The sequence below is a fragment of the Triticum urartu genome, chromosome 1, assembly GCF_003073215.2.
Source record: "Triticum urartu cultivar G1812 chromosome 1, Tu2.1, whole genome shotgun sequence".
NCBI classification, from domain to species: domain Eukaryota; kingdom Viridiplantae; phylum Streptophyta; class Magnoliopsida; order Poales; family Poaceae; genus Triticum; species Triticum urartu.
In genome coordinates this window covers 337,453,623-337,469,386 of record NC_053022.1, presented here as the reverse complement: position 1 = coordinate 337,469,386, position 15,764 = coordinate 337,453,623, and positions in this window count along the sequence as shown.

The following is a 15,764-nucleotide window of genomic DNA, read 5'->3' as shown; positions in this document are numbered from 1 at the left end:
TTCGAGTGGGTAGTTTTTATAGCCCGGTGCTAAGTGTGAACACATAATAGTTTGATAGACATGAAAAGATTTCAATTACTTATTGCGTTGTAATTTGCAATGTGATGAGAAATAAGGTCAAAATTTATTAATGGAAAAAGGTTGACCACGTGGTTGCTCGCCGTTGAGGCGGCTGCGGCATGCTCTGCTCGCGTCCGTCCACGCATTTTGCTCGCCATTGAGGCGGCCGCAACACGCTCCGCTCTGGCGTCCGTGTGCGTGCTCTGCTCGCCGTTGAGGCAAATTTACAATGGCAACGGTTAATAATTCCTAATAATTGTCTTACATATTCAGGATAATTTAAAATGCCACATGCGACAAGGCCCAAAACACTCAGGACCTACATATGCATACAATTATAATAAAATAGAGGCTAAAAGGCTGAGTTGTCGGCCTTCCGATGATGGTCTTCTCAGACTCCATGTTTAGCATAGCACCCTTGCGGCCGTTCACTCCAAGTGTCCCGACCTGCCTCCGCCTACGGAGCTGCTGGCGCTAGGAGGCTCTTGGGGTTGTTGGGCCTCTTCCTGAAGAGCTTGACAACGTGCAATCGCGCGCATGATATCTCCGTAGAACCACTCCATTTCCATGTCTCTGGCCTGGTAGAAAATTCCGTGCATCATGTGCATCCTCAAGATATCACGTTGGCGATGTTCTACTTCGTCGGGGACGTCAACTCCGCTAAGGATGTGCTCGAGCCTGGCCACCACATCATCGGGATCGAGGTTGACACAGCCGGCGCACGCAATGATGAAGCTGCATGCTGCCTGTGTCTTAACTGAATTGCAGAGGTCCCTTGCCCATTCGTTGTGGGGCATCAGGCTCTCGATGAGCATTGGTGACGGCGGCTCTTCGGGTGGGTCATCGATCATGCCATCGAGCAGCTCTGGATCTTTTGCACGGTGGATGGCAAAACTGCTCATCACACCTCCTCTACAATATGTCGATTGTGCGCCCAATAACAATCACGCCGATATCGCTGCCGATGGGCTATGGTGCCTGCACCGGCCGATGAAGCTCTTGCTCCCTGACCTGCTACGGCTCGTTCTCCTCGCTGAAGATGTAACGCAGGTAGGCATCGATGTCGAAGCTTTGGTCGTTGCCTGGCATGCTTGGAATAACTAATGGTAGATGGGCGAGGACTAGATCTGCGTAGAGTGTCGTGGCGGTGCGTTGCCGCCTGTGTTATATGAAGCAAGCCATTAGCTGGTGGCGGGAAACCGATGAGGGAAGAGGCATGGATTTTACAATTCACCCATGTGGAGCGCAGGAAGCATTCGCTGGAGCGCGGGGAGACTAAGTGGAGCACACACACAACCCGAATACCGTATCCGGTCCCACGTGTTATTTATCACACAAGTGACATAAGGAAATGTATGTGTAACTTATTAATCATCGCAGATGAGTACTCGCAGACGCGTCATGTGCGATACTCCTAGCCACCGCAAGCAAGTAGTTTGCATTTTTCAAAGTTTTTTGTACACACAGAATCGCACACGAACTAACTGTATTAACCATTTTTGTTGTAATTTCTAATTGGAAACAGTTCATCCAAGTCGGCTATTTGCCACGTATCACACACATCTTGTCTAGTTGAACCATTTCTGTTGTGTTTCCTAATAAAAAATAGTTCGTCCGAGTGAACTGTATGCCATATATCACACACATCTTAATCTGGCTAACCGTTTCAGCTGCACTCCCTAATATCAAACAGTTCATCGGAGCGAACTGTATGCCGTATATCGCACACACATTGATATGGCTGCCCGTTTCTATTGTTCTGCCTCATCGCAAATAGTTCGAATGGATTAACCGTGTGCCCTGCATCGCACACGCAACTAAAATATGAAACGTGTTTGATGGCTCCGCCATCGCAAATGTTTTGCACCTTTTTTGACGGTTTTTTACATCCCTGTTTGCGATTAATGCATTGCACACAATTTCGTCAAAGGGCATCTGATCGTAGTGTCGTGTTAGCAGCATCCTGCAGTAGTGTGCCATTAAGACGAGGACACTACGCACATGCTCCTGGGTTGCCCCTATGCGTGTGAGGTCTAGTACAACATGCTACTTCCCCTGGGACTACATCAATTCACACCGGATGGCACGAACTACCTGGCAGAGTGGTGGCCACAGATGGCGGAGGCGGTGACGGTTAGGCAGAGAAGACAAACGAATACCACGGTCATCTGGCTCAAGCGTAATAGCCGTGTTTTCAAATGCAAGGTGTCCCCGACGGACTCCATTATATCTCTTATTAGGGCTGAGCTCCGCCTGTGGACTCATGCTAGTGTAGAGGGCGGCCATCCGTTCAAGATTCACTGGAAACTAGAGCGAGTGTGGTCGCTAGGCCTCGATGGCGGCTTTGACAGAGTAATTTACTCTGTACTGGGACTCCCTCTTTCCTTAATTGAAAAGACATGCAATGCTCCTGCATGTTCTTGAAAAAAATTGCTTATGTTTGGCCCGCCATTGTTGTTATGTCTCCGTTGGATCTCGTGGGATTTGGTCGGTGTTGGTCTACAGTGGATATATTTGCTCCAGCATTCATTCAATAGAGGGCATCTGATTGTGTGTCTCCATCGGATCTCACAGGATTCAGTCAGTATTAGTTTTGAGTGGATCACTTTGGATCCAATATTCGCTCGTTGGAGGGTGTGTGGTGGAGTGTCTCCGTTGGATCTCGTGGGATTCGATTGTTGCTAGTCTTCGACATATATGTTTGGATACAGTATATGTTCTTCTTTGGTCGTGTGTCTATATGTTTGATCCTTCCAATCTACACTTCTCTTCATCAACGACGGTTGCTGATCTTGTGCGCTAGTCCTAGTTGTCCTTAGAACGGCAATTTGATGAACAAGGTTTGCCCGGCTCCAACGAGGAATGGGTGATGACACTGTCGCGCTTTCAGCTCGCTCCAGTGTTTGTAGTCATCGCTAGGTGGTTCACGGACGACCTGATTGTATTTTTTTGTTACTTCTAGTGTTCTATGTATTTCCATGATAGATTATGAATAGCTTGGAATTTTCTTTTGCAAAAAAACAATTCCATGGATTTGATATTGTGCACTTCTAGGAAGAGTTGGATAAAGGGAAGCCCGGTGCACGTAGCTCCTACTTATTACAAGGGGTCCGGGAGGGTCTATATTGTGCAGTTTTGGGGAGAGTTGGATCTCGAAAAAATTGAGGGAATTTATTTGTGTGTGTGGGGGGGGGGGGTAGGAAAAGGGGACTAGATCCACAAGTATAACATAGAATCCATGGAAAACCAAACAAATTGCAAGAAAATATGATGAGGCTATTTTTGTGGAGATTTTTGAAGTAGGCAAAAACAAAGTAAAACTAGGCTACAAAAGTGAGGGGAAGGGGTTCCAAATTCTAAAAACCTTATTCATGATATCAAATGATGTAGGGCAAAGTCGTAGATTGTCCAAATCTTCACAATTTAAATGTGGCAAGGGGGGAAATCTCAAAGAACATAAGAACTCAATAGGAATAACACTAATGAACAAAGTCCACATCACACATGTCCTCTGAAAGCATCCAAAGTAAGAGACTTATCAAGATCCTCAAACAACAAACGAAAAGTAAAAAGGGTAGACTTATTCCCAAATCTCTAAGAGAGATGGGGCCTTGAGAGATATTGTTCCCCAAACTCTATGAGGGAAGGAAGTCTTGATGATCCAATGGAGAATCCTTCACCCTTTGGAGGTCTTGATCTTCTAGGAGGTTATAAGGTGAGGAAAGATCTCTCAAGTCTATGTAACTAGATGACCCATTGCGCCATAAGCGTAAAGCCCAACTGGAGCCAAGAAATGAAGAAACTTATTAACAACATAATTTACGAATGATGAAACAAGAAACGAAGCAACTTATGGACAACATATTTTGCGAATGATCAACAAATTGGACCTGGCGTCGACTAACATGAAACATCAATATATTTTTCAAGAACACTGAGAGAAACACATGCCTTTGTATTGAAAGAAAGAAGGGTTTGTTACAGGGAAGCATGTATATGATCATTGCATGGAACATACATCGTTTGTGACAAATTATTCATCGCAAATGGGCATGAACGGCACCAGATGGACCATGTTAAACGAATCCATCGCATGAGCTTACATGAGCCTGGTCAAAATCGCAGGCGAGAGAAGTGAAACAAATTATTATAAGGAGCACCATGACAACATAATAACCACTTGGAGAAGAAGACAGGGGCGCAAAGCATGAACCAGATCGAAAGTGCTTGGACTATTTTTGAAGAACTGATAAATTCACATTTGTACGCAAACATCACATATTTTAACGATTCATCCATGCAAGGAACACATCTACTTCACACAAATGCAATGTGAATCTATGACTGAAACTAACCTCACACACCAATTCGACGTAGGCAGAAACCAAAATGTGAATTCCGTTATGCACGCGGTTCCTATATATTGAATATGATTTCATGGTGCCATTTGATGCTTGACTATTCATTATTCATGCCCAGTCAAGCAGTGATGAGCCACCAAACTAGGTGACTGCTCCACTCGGGACCATTCAAAAAATGGTGAATTCTATGTTCCCCCGTTGATTAGTTTTGGCCTCTTCTACGATCCAAAGCGTCGAATCCTTAAGTTTGGATCTAGAGCTGATGAAAATTGGCGTTCCTTCAGGATAATGTTTGGCATCTCTCCAAGAGAATTATTCCAGGTGCTAAATTCATCACTCGGATTTTTATGATACATCCATACTCGAATCACTAGCCAGCCTCTTCCGAGAGACGATTGAGTACCACCAAACTTTTACTAACAAACTTTCACCTAAAAACTTGAACCATGGGTGACTGGCTCTAAGAATCCATCAGGATCTTTTGTGTGAGCAAATTCATGGATCTCCACGAATTGGAAAGCATTTAGGATACTTTTCCCACAAACATTTGGTCCGATTCATTGGATCGTGGGACTCGGTTCTCAAGATCCTAACAAATTTGGGGCTAATGATGAGGTAACCTCCCACCGGGTAGGCCCACGGAGATTGAAACCCAGGAAAACCCATGGAGTCCCGGACCCACATTCACCAAGTAACAGAGTAATGTACAGTATGGTGGGGTTCACTCACTCAAGCAGGCATCCAAGCATAGATACACTCAGATGGAAAGAACATGAATCCACTCGGTTGGTTCTTCACTCAGATGGAAGTAGCCCAACGACCAGGAGCATTGAAGCATATCCTTGGCGACTGCTTATGGGTTTAGAGCATCTAGAATCACAATCCTACATGCAATAATGCTTTTTCCAAAGAACATGGCTAGGGTTTTACCTCCATCGGGAGGGTCCTAAACCTGTATACTTCCACGCATCACCCCCTCGGTGCCTCGCATGATCATGCCTTGTTGCTCCCCCTTTCTTACTCTCATAATTCACACCACAACACCAGCTGCACCCAATAAGCAATGAGAAGATAAACCAACAAGATCCTCTATGCCACATCATGCCAAAGAAAATCAAGATGGAGAAGATAATGCAACGAGAGGATGATGCTGAGAAGAATGTTGTTACTTGTGAAAAATAAACTTCTTCAACATCTTCATTGAGCGAGGGAGCATCTTCTTCGGGTGATGACTCGACATCTTCTTTGGGCATTTAGTGCCTCATTTTGTTCCTAATCTTCTTGACACTTGTTGATAAAAGGGGGAGAAGGCATCAAGATATAAAAATGTGGATCATTTTGTTGGGGTGGTATCTATCGAGTTTACAACACTTGCTCTTCATTTGATTCTTATCATGTTGTAAAACTCTTGTGAAACTCTGATGTGTTTGTAATATTAATAACTCCCTACCCTATTATTTCCCCACCTATTTTGCGGGTGCAATTATTATAGAGTTCACTCTGGACGCATTGAATTATTCCTCGGTGATATTATTCCCAAAGCATTACATTATCCTCGAAGATACAAAATATCTCTCCACCATTTCTATCAAAATAAATGTAGGTATATCAAGATAAATTCTTTTGTACACTATATATGATCCGAGGGAGTTTATGTTGTATTTTCAAGTTATTCTCATTCTAAGTTATTTGCATTTCGCATGTTACCGGTTACGATAAATATCGGCTCGCTGGTGCTTAATTGTTTTGTCAATAATCGTCCAAAAAGGGGGAGACTGTTAGTGCAATTTAATGCCCCTTGAGTGTTTTGAAGATTATTAGACAAAACAGTGAGGAACTAATGTGTTCGCTAGTGCACACAGAGAGATATAGTCCCTGGAGTACTGATGAGTTTTCTATAAACTCCTCTGACAATTATTTGGGCAGAAGGGAAGATTTCTAAAGCTATTGAGGAGATTGCGTGTCGGAGATGACACCCATAAATATTGTTGAGCTAAAGTTATTGCTACGGAGCTCGTTTGATAGAGAATGATCATAGGAGAGAAGAATGAAGACAAACAGAAGATGTAGTTTCATTTTCTTCATTTGAGTCATATGACCATGATACGTCCATTTTGCATCATGTTTTCCTACTGTTATTTATAACTAGGGAAAGGGCCCGTGCGTTGCAACGGGTATAAAGTCAATTTGAAAGTTCGTGTGTTCAGCTCCAATCCATCTCCTTCTACCTTGTCTCATCTTCCCTTTTATTTGAAACTGCTGGCAGTAAATACTACAATTGCAAAGGCCACGATTGGACATGTTTAATTAGGATTGCTCTTAGCCTCTCAACACATTCTCAACATAAAAGCATTAATTATAAAGTGTCAACCCAACGATGGTGACCAAGTGAAAAAAGAAAATAACTTCAAGTAATTCTAGATGGATGGAGTATGTCAACAACAAAGACACGACACATCGTTTTTGAACCAGTGAAAATATCTCACATCTGTATGAAAATCACATAATGTTATCAAGCAGAACAAATACTATAAGTATTTTTCTTTCCTTTGATTCCAACATATACTATTTAGTAGATCAGATAGACAACCAAGGTTGTGCAAGAGCTATTCCGTAAGAGCATCTACAGCATGACATAGCAAATATGACCCCTTAAACGCCCACGGATGCGCCCGGTCAGTGACCGGGCGTGTCCGTTTTAAGCCCCTATTTGTCCATCCACACAGCCACACTCCTCATTTTTCTTCTTCATATGACCGGTCACTCGCATGTGATTGATGGAGATGAAGATTGGCGCGTCTGTGAGCCCTCATATCCTCCCTAGATTTGAGATGGACATGAGAGTTCACGGACAGCCCGAATGTATAGAAATTGCATGAGGGTCCGGTTGGGTCAGTTTTTTCCTTCTCTCTCTTCTCCGGTCACTGAACCGGGCGCGTCCGCGGGCGTATGAAAGATGATTTGAGGCATCCGGCTATAGAAGCTCTTATTGGTGCCAACTAAATGAAATAAGAAGAACCTGGGACTTTGCTCATATGCATCAAAACAATATGTAAAGGGGTAGTTTCACGAAAAAAACCTAACAAACATAGTGTTTCAAGCCTCAAAGAGGTTGATCTGGATGCCCTCGGTATCCTAGACCTGGCATAACATAGTGTTACACATTGATCTGCAATTCTGTCGATGACTCTGAATAGCGACTTGCACATGGCACCATTGCTAGGCATTATGTCAAATAGATGAACAATGTTACAAAGAATGTGACATAAAAAAATCGTGCTGATTAGTGATAAAACGCCTAACCTGCTCTGCCATGATCATGGTGATGGATGCTCGCTCGGCAGTATCATTGAGGGGGTATGGATGGCAGAGCGAGCTGGACAACATCTAAGATTATGCATGACTGTGGCATTGCCGACCTTGAGCTTCTGCCCGAGCATGTGGCAATATCAGTCATGATTGGATTATGATCTGGGATGCTTAACCTCTCGGTTAGTGCAAAAGACTATGATATACAACCTTGGTGTAAGGTTTTAAGCATTATTACCATTATCTAAAAATTCATAGAAATGTAAGTCAGCAGGAATTCCTCTATACTAATACTTATAGGAGCTGCTATATTACAAACTTCAAAAATATCTATGTAATAAGATTTGGATTGCTTAGCACGTCCATGTTATAACCATAATTCTACACAGTAAGTACTCCATCCCCTTGTCTTAATAGTATTTCGGCAGAGCTCCTGCTTGGTTTTGAGAAAATAGAATACTCAGACATTGCCAAAGGCAAAATTTAAGTTGGAAATTTGAGTCTAGTATCATGTAAGTTGTGCTTGGTTGACTAAAAAAATATACTAATGTTTTTTTGATGACAGATACCAACATGTGTTATGAACGTATAATATCACTCTACTTAGTCTAATACCAGAATTGGTATAAAAAAATAGTTTGCTTTCTTATTACCAATAGCTTACTAACTTTTCTATCCCAAACAAAGCACTAACCTAAGTTACAGTATACTGACTTCCAACCCTAAAACAAATTGCAATGCAGTCCCTTAATTAACCCACTTAAATTATTTAAGAACATGGAGGCTACCAAGTTAATTCAAAGCTATAGACTATGCCAAAAAAATTATAGATTGCTCTGGATGAGTACACATTATAGATGGGCGAAGAGAAGCATGAAACAAGCATTTTTGTGACCACACACCTAATCGCCGCACCTAATCTTCTCAATGCTCATAGTCATGGGTTCTCTTCCCAAATCCATTGAGGGGCATAACTAAGTGGATCGAGGTGGTAGACATCAGTGGGTGGCGGCTCCATGACACATCATGTGAGGCATTGCTAACCAGGTGCTTTGCACTGGGATCATGGCTGCGGGTTGTGGTCGAGGGAGAAAGCTTGCTTCTCTTCTTCCGGATGTGCAGGTTGGTGGTGGATGCAAGTGTTTAGTGAAGCTCAGAGGCAGAAGGCATCCAACCAAATCATCATACTTGACACTTCAAAATCTGCATCCTTGGACAGAATCCCGTTTGCGATGCCGAGGTTTCACAGCATGTTGCATTGGTGCCTTCTTACCTCACAGGTGCTCTCCTTCCCCGCTCGCAAGACCCTGCACGGAACGAAAATACTTACCATGATAATCGTATATTTCTTCAGGTGTATCGCAATGATTACTTTTGTCAATGAGACAAAACTGAAATCTGGATATAATATTCAGTCATTTACATGCGAACTTTTTTGCAAGTATTTTCCGCTGAGTGCAAATTATATATTGTTTTAAACAGATCATGTGATCCTGAGACACATCAGTGGTTTTCACATTAATTATATTGTATTTATGCCACAGAACATATACGTGATCCATCAGTTTCTTATATGTTCCCCTCCAAACATATGAAGTGGTGAAAAGATTTATAAATCCCGTAACTAATATGGATTAAGAATGTTTATTGCAAATATTGGTACTTCAAATAAATTTGATTGTTGCATAAAGTCGGGAGACGCTCATCTGAATCATCTGCAAATATATAGATTAGCTATTGGTTTCATAAAAAAGAAACTAATTATCTTGCCGGTGTGGCCTTGTGGGAATATTCCAACAAAATAAGAACGCGCAATTTTGTTTTCATATACAGTAATTATCAACCTACTGAGAATGCAATAAACCATAGTACATCTAAGCTTATTAAGGGTCTAATCATATATGTATGCATCCATTAATTCCATCTATTCATCATCAGGTGTCTAATTATGCATCCATTAATCCAACATATCCATCAGTTCCATGTTTGTATAACCAAGTACTATACATATAAGAGATGAAAAGAGATCAGACCTGAGATTAAACGGGCTGGAGCACGACAATCATATGTCCCACTGAACTCTGGAGCACACAAAAATAGTTTGATGCAAAGGAAAAACAAAGCACTTCGATGCTAGGATCAGTTTGTGCTTGATCCAGTGTTTCGACACTTCGACCACCTACTATCAAAAGAGCACTACTATGTACGATCCACAGTTATCACTCTGACAGAAATTCAGACCACCTACTATCAAAAGAGCACTACTATGCATGATCCACAATTGACACTTTGGCAGAAATTCAGAAACACATGTTCCATAGTAGAGTTCAGAAAAATTAACATGTCTGATGCCCGTTGCCTTGGCCTTTACTATCTACTTCATCTTTGAATCCACGGACAACCAAACGAATAAGATCAATCTCCAATCCCTAAAAAATCAACTAAGTATTCCTCCCTCGATCTCTTTGTTGCTCAGCCACGGGAGGCTACAGAGCCAGAATAGGGGAGCTTGTGTGGGTTGGAGGCTGTCCGCGAGGAGGGCTTGCACGGGAGATGCAAAGTTTCATCTCTTTAGCAGGTCGTGAGCAGCACTAGATGCGAGCGGATAGAGGTGTGGAGCCAGCGAGAAGCACACCTCGGGGGAGTGGAGACAGAGATGTCAGGGAGAGGTGGCGGTATCCTTGCGCACGGCAGCGCGAGGCGATGGCAGAGATGCTGGGGCCTGGGGGTGTCGCGCGGTGTCGAGGTTAGTCGCCTCGGCGGGGTCCTCGCCCACAATCAGGACGTCCATCGACGCTCCATCGTGGCTATCAGCGGGCGCCGTGCTCCAAGGAGCTAGTGGGTAGAGCTCCGTCAAGGCTATTTACCGGCGGTGGGGGACTACAACGGCGATTGGGGACGGAAGATGGTGGCGAGGGCTGCCGGAAGTGGTGCCATGGGGGCGCAGCGGCGAAAGGAACCCTAGTTCTGAGGCGTCTCGCGTCCTCGTGCGGGAGAGAGAGGGCCTCTAGAATCCTTTTTTCACTTAATAATTAATAATAGATGAAAGTTTGCGGAGTGCGGGATGATTACCCAAAAAAGTAGGAGACAAAAATTAGGGAGGAAGGACATGCAAACCCAAATTAGTTCCACCTCGTTTATATTACGATTTTGTCCATAGAAATTGTAAAAGCGTATTATGACATAAGAAGAAAACGTATTGTGACGGTGAACCCACGGAGTCAATCCGTGCTTTATTATTAGGGATAGATGTTTTTGTGCATAGTAATGCTTTCGGGAGTAATTCTAATGCCTTTTCTCTCATAATGTGCAAGGTTTACACAAAGAGGCAGAATACCGGCAGCTGGAATTCTGGAACAGAAAACGCACGTCAGAGCTACCTATTCTACACATCTCCAAACAAGTTGAAACTTCACAGAGATTTTTATGGATTGTTTAAGAATTATTGGAGCAAATAACTCCCAGAGGGGGCCCACCAGGTGGGCACAACCCACCTGGGCGCGCCTAGGAGCCCAGGCGCGCCCTGGTGGGTTGTTCCCTCCTCAGCCCACCTCCAGTGCCCCTCTTCTGGTATATAAGTCCTTTTGACCTATAAAAATAAGGGGAGTACTTTCGGGACGAAGTGCCACCATCTCGAGGCAGAACTTGGGCAGGAGCAATTTTGCTCTCTGACGGAGCGATTCCGCCAGGGGAACTTCCCTCCCGGAGGGGGAAATCATCATCATCATCATCATCATCACCAACAACTCTCCCATCTTTGCGAGGGCCATCTCCATCAACATCTTCAACAGCACCATCTCCTCTCAAACCCTAGTTCATATCTTGTGTTCAATCTTTGTACTAGAACCTTAGATTGGTACTTGTGGGTGACTAGTAGTGTTGATTACATCTTGTAGTTCATTACTATATGGTTTATTTGGTGGAAGATTATATGTTCAGATCCATTATGCTATTTAATACCCCTCTAATATTGAGCATGATTATCATTTGTGAGTAGTTACTTTTGTTCCTGAGGTCACAAGAGAAGTCATGTTGCAAGTAATCATGTGAACTTGATATGTGTTCGATATTTTGATGATATATATGTTGTGATTCCCTTAGTGGTGTCATGTGAACGTAGACTACATGACACTTCACCATATTTGGGCCTAAGGGAATGCATTGTGGAGTAGTTATTAGATGATGGGTTGCTAGAGTGACAGAAGCTTAAAAACTAGTTTATGTGCTACTTCGTAAGGGACCGATTTAGATCCAAAAGTTTAATGCTATGGTTAAATTTCATCTTAATACTTTTCTCGTAGTTGTGGATGCTTGAGAGGGGGCTAATCATAAGTAGGAGGTTTGTTCAAGTAAGAACAACACCTAAGCACCGATCCACCCACATATCAAATTATCAAAGTAGCAAACACGAATTAAGCCAACATTATGAAAGTGACTACATGCACTACAAAAAAAATACACTTCCATGATGATATGTGTTTGTCACAGTAGGTCACATTTTTTTCATGCATGTACATCCATGACGATTTTATGATAGAATCAAGATAGTCATACATGTGTTGTCGTAGAAGTGTTCCATGACATTACCAAAATTATCATCACGGAAGTTTCCACTTCCATGGCGATAAATGGCGTGTCATGGAAGTGCTTTCGTCAAGGGTAACCGACACGTGGCATCCTGCATAACGGGTCGCCGTTAATCAAGCTATTGGGTTGCAGTTTAGATACGATAACCCGTTAACAGCCCGGACCAATGGGGATTTTCCATATGTGAAATCATAATTGGCTGGAGGAAACACGTGTCTGCTCCTAGGTGGGCAAGATTTCATCCGTCCAATGGAAGAGACATGCCTATGATACGTCCACACATGGTAGTGGACCAGTAGGTTAAAAAGGCCGGCCCAGTCAAAGGCCCGTAGTACTTACTCAGGTACTAGTGGGCCAGCCCAATAATGACCTATTTAAACATGGCCCATTTACGGCCTGAAGGCAGATCTCTTCCTTTAATTGTTCGTGGAATATTTGGGCCCAATTACGGCCTAGTGACATTTCGGCCTGTTAGACGCCCGATGTAGACATGGGCCCATTTCAGCCCTATGTGTCTTTCGGCCTGGGAATGGCCCGTGCTACCCATGGGCCATATATGGCCCGCCGCGACATCCAGCCCTCTAACGGCCCATGATAAAGGTGGCAACAGTTCAGCCCAACATGACTTTGGTCCTGTTAAAGGCCCGTCGTATATTCCGGCCCATTGATGCCTGTACTAAGCTTTCGCCCTCTCAAAGGCCCATGATATCAGTGGGCCAACTAAGGCCCGAGATATGTTTCGGCCTAGTAATGGCCCACCATATAACTGTGCCAAAAAAGGCCCGGTCTACGTTTCAGCCTGCTGAAGGCCCATCGACGACTAGTGAAAATTCAGACCCAACATGCATTTCGGCCTGCTAAAGGCCCATGGTTTCTTCTGGGCCGTAACAGGCCAGCAAAATATTCAGCCTATTAATGGCCCAAAGCTACATGGGCCCAACTAAGCGCTGGGTGCACCAAAGGCCCAACTAAACTTTGGGCCGAATATAGGCCCTTGTAAGTTCTGGGCCTGGCGCAAAGTGTGAAGGCCCCAATGGCCTTTTAGGCCCAAGAAAGTTGCAGGCTGGCCCAATTGTGGCCCGCTAAAATGCAGGCCCGTTAGAGGCAAATGTTTCGGCCCGGTCGACTACATCAGATTTTTCTTCAAATAGCGAATGATGGTAGTAACTAGTAGGAATTAAGAATAAACCTACTCTATACAATAAATAAATTATGGCATAGTAACTTAGAATAAACCTACACTATACAATAAAGGATTTATGGTATATTACATCCACTGGGCATCGAAGTTCGCCACCGGTGATCATAAAGCGCAAGGAAGAACCAGATTACAAAAACTGGGCACCATTGCAGCATAACAAAATAATACTGAACTAAGACCACTTCCAAGACTATTCAAGAAATGTTAGCCTTGCGTGGGAACTGCTACGCAAACTACTGAGCAAGGCTGTGAGACCAGCCTAGCATGTCGTGTCGGGGAACGTAGCATGCAATTTCAAAAAAAAATCCTACGCTCACGCAAGATCTATCTAGGAGATGCATAGCAGCGAGAGGGGGAGAGTGTGTCCACGCACCCTCGTAGAGCGAAAGCGGACACGTTAGTTTAACGCAGTTGATGTAGTCGAACATCTTCATGATCCAACCGGTCTTAGTAACGAACTTACGGCACCTCCGTGTTCAGCACATGTTCAGCTCGATGACGTCCCTCGAACTCTTGATCCAGCAGAGGGTCGAGGGAGAGTTCCTTTAGCACGACGGCATGGTGATGGTAATGGTGATGTGATTCGCGCAGGGCTTCGCGTAAGCACTATAGTGCTATGACCGGAGGAGTAAACTATGGAGGGGGCACCACACACGGCTAAGAGAACAATTGATGTCTCTTTTGGGTGCCCCCTACCCACGTATATAAAGGAGGGGAGGGGAGGTCGGCCGGCCCTAGGGGCGCGCCAAGTGGGGGGAGTCCCACTTGGACTCCTAGTCCTAGTCGGCTCCCCCTTCCTTTAAACGGAGAGGGGGAAAGGGGAAAGAGGGGGAGAGGGAGAAGGAAAGGGGTGCCGCGTCCCCCACCCCTTGTCCAATTCGGACTGCTACGGGGGGGGGCACCTCTTGTGGTCTACCTCCTCCTCTCCACTATGGCCCATGAGGCCCATTAACTTTCCAGGGGGATTCCGGTAACCTCCTGGTACTCTGAAAAATCCCCGAACCTCTTCGGAACCATTCTGGTGTCTGTACACAACCTTCCAATATATGAATCTTTAACTCTTGACCATTTCGAGACTCCCAGTCATGTACGTGATCTCATCCGGGACTCCGAACAAACTTCGGTCACCAAAACACATAACTCATAATACAAATCGTCATTGAACATTAAGCGTGCGGATCCTACGGGTTCGAGAACTATGTAGACATGACTGAGACACATATCTGGTCAATAACCAATAGCGGAACCTGGATGCTCATATTGGTTCCCACATATTCTACGAAGATCTTTATCGGTCAAATCGCAATAACAACATACGTTATTCCCTTTATCATCGGTATGTTACTTGCCCGAGATTCGATCATCGGTATCATCATACCTAGTTCAATCTCGTTACCAGCAAGTCTCTTTACTCATTCCGTAATGCATCAACCTGAAACTAACCCATTAGTCACATTGCTTGCAAGGCTTATAGTGATGTGCATGACCGAGAGGGCCCAGAGATACCTCTCTGATACTCGGAGTGACAAATCCTAATCTTGATCTATGCCAACCAACAAACACCTTCGGAGACACCTGTAGGGTATCTTTATAATCACCCAGTTACGATGTGACGTTTGATAGCACACAAGGTGTTCCTCTGGTATTTGGGAGTTGCATAATCTCATAGTTAGAGGAATATGTACAAGTCATGAAGAAAGCAATAGCAATAAAAATTAACGATCATTATGCTAAGCTAACGGATGGGTCTTGTCCATCACATCATTCTCTAATGATGTGATCCTATTCATTAAATGACATCACATGTCTATGGTCAGGAAACTTAACCATGTTTGATTAACGAGCTAGTCAAGTAGAGGCATACTAGGGACACTCTGTTTTGTCTATGTATTCACACATGTACTAAGTTTCCGGTTAATATAGTTCTAGCATGAATAATAAACATTTATAATGATATAAGGAAATATAAATAACAACTTTATTATTGCCTCTAGGGCATATTTCCTTCAGTCTCCCACTTGCACTAGAGTCAATAATCTAGATTACATAGTAATGTTTCTAACACCCATCGAGTCTTGGTGTTGATCATGTTTTGCTCGTGGAAGAGGCTTAGTCAACGGGTCTGCAACATTCAGATCCGTATGTATCCTGCAAATCTCTATGTCTCCCTCCTTGACTTGATCGTGGATGGAATTGAAGCATCTCTTGATGTGTTTGGTTCTCTTGTGAAATCTGGATTCCTTCGC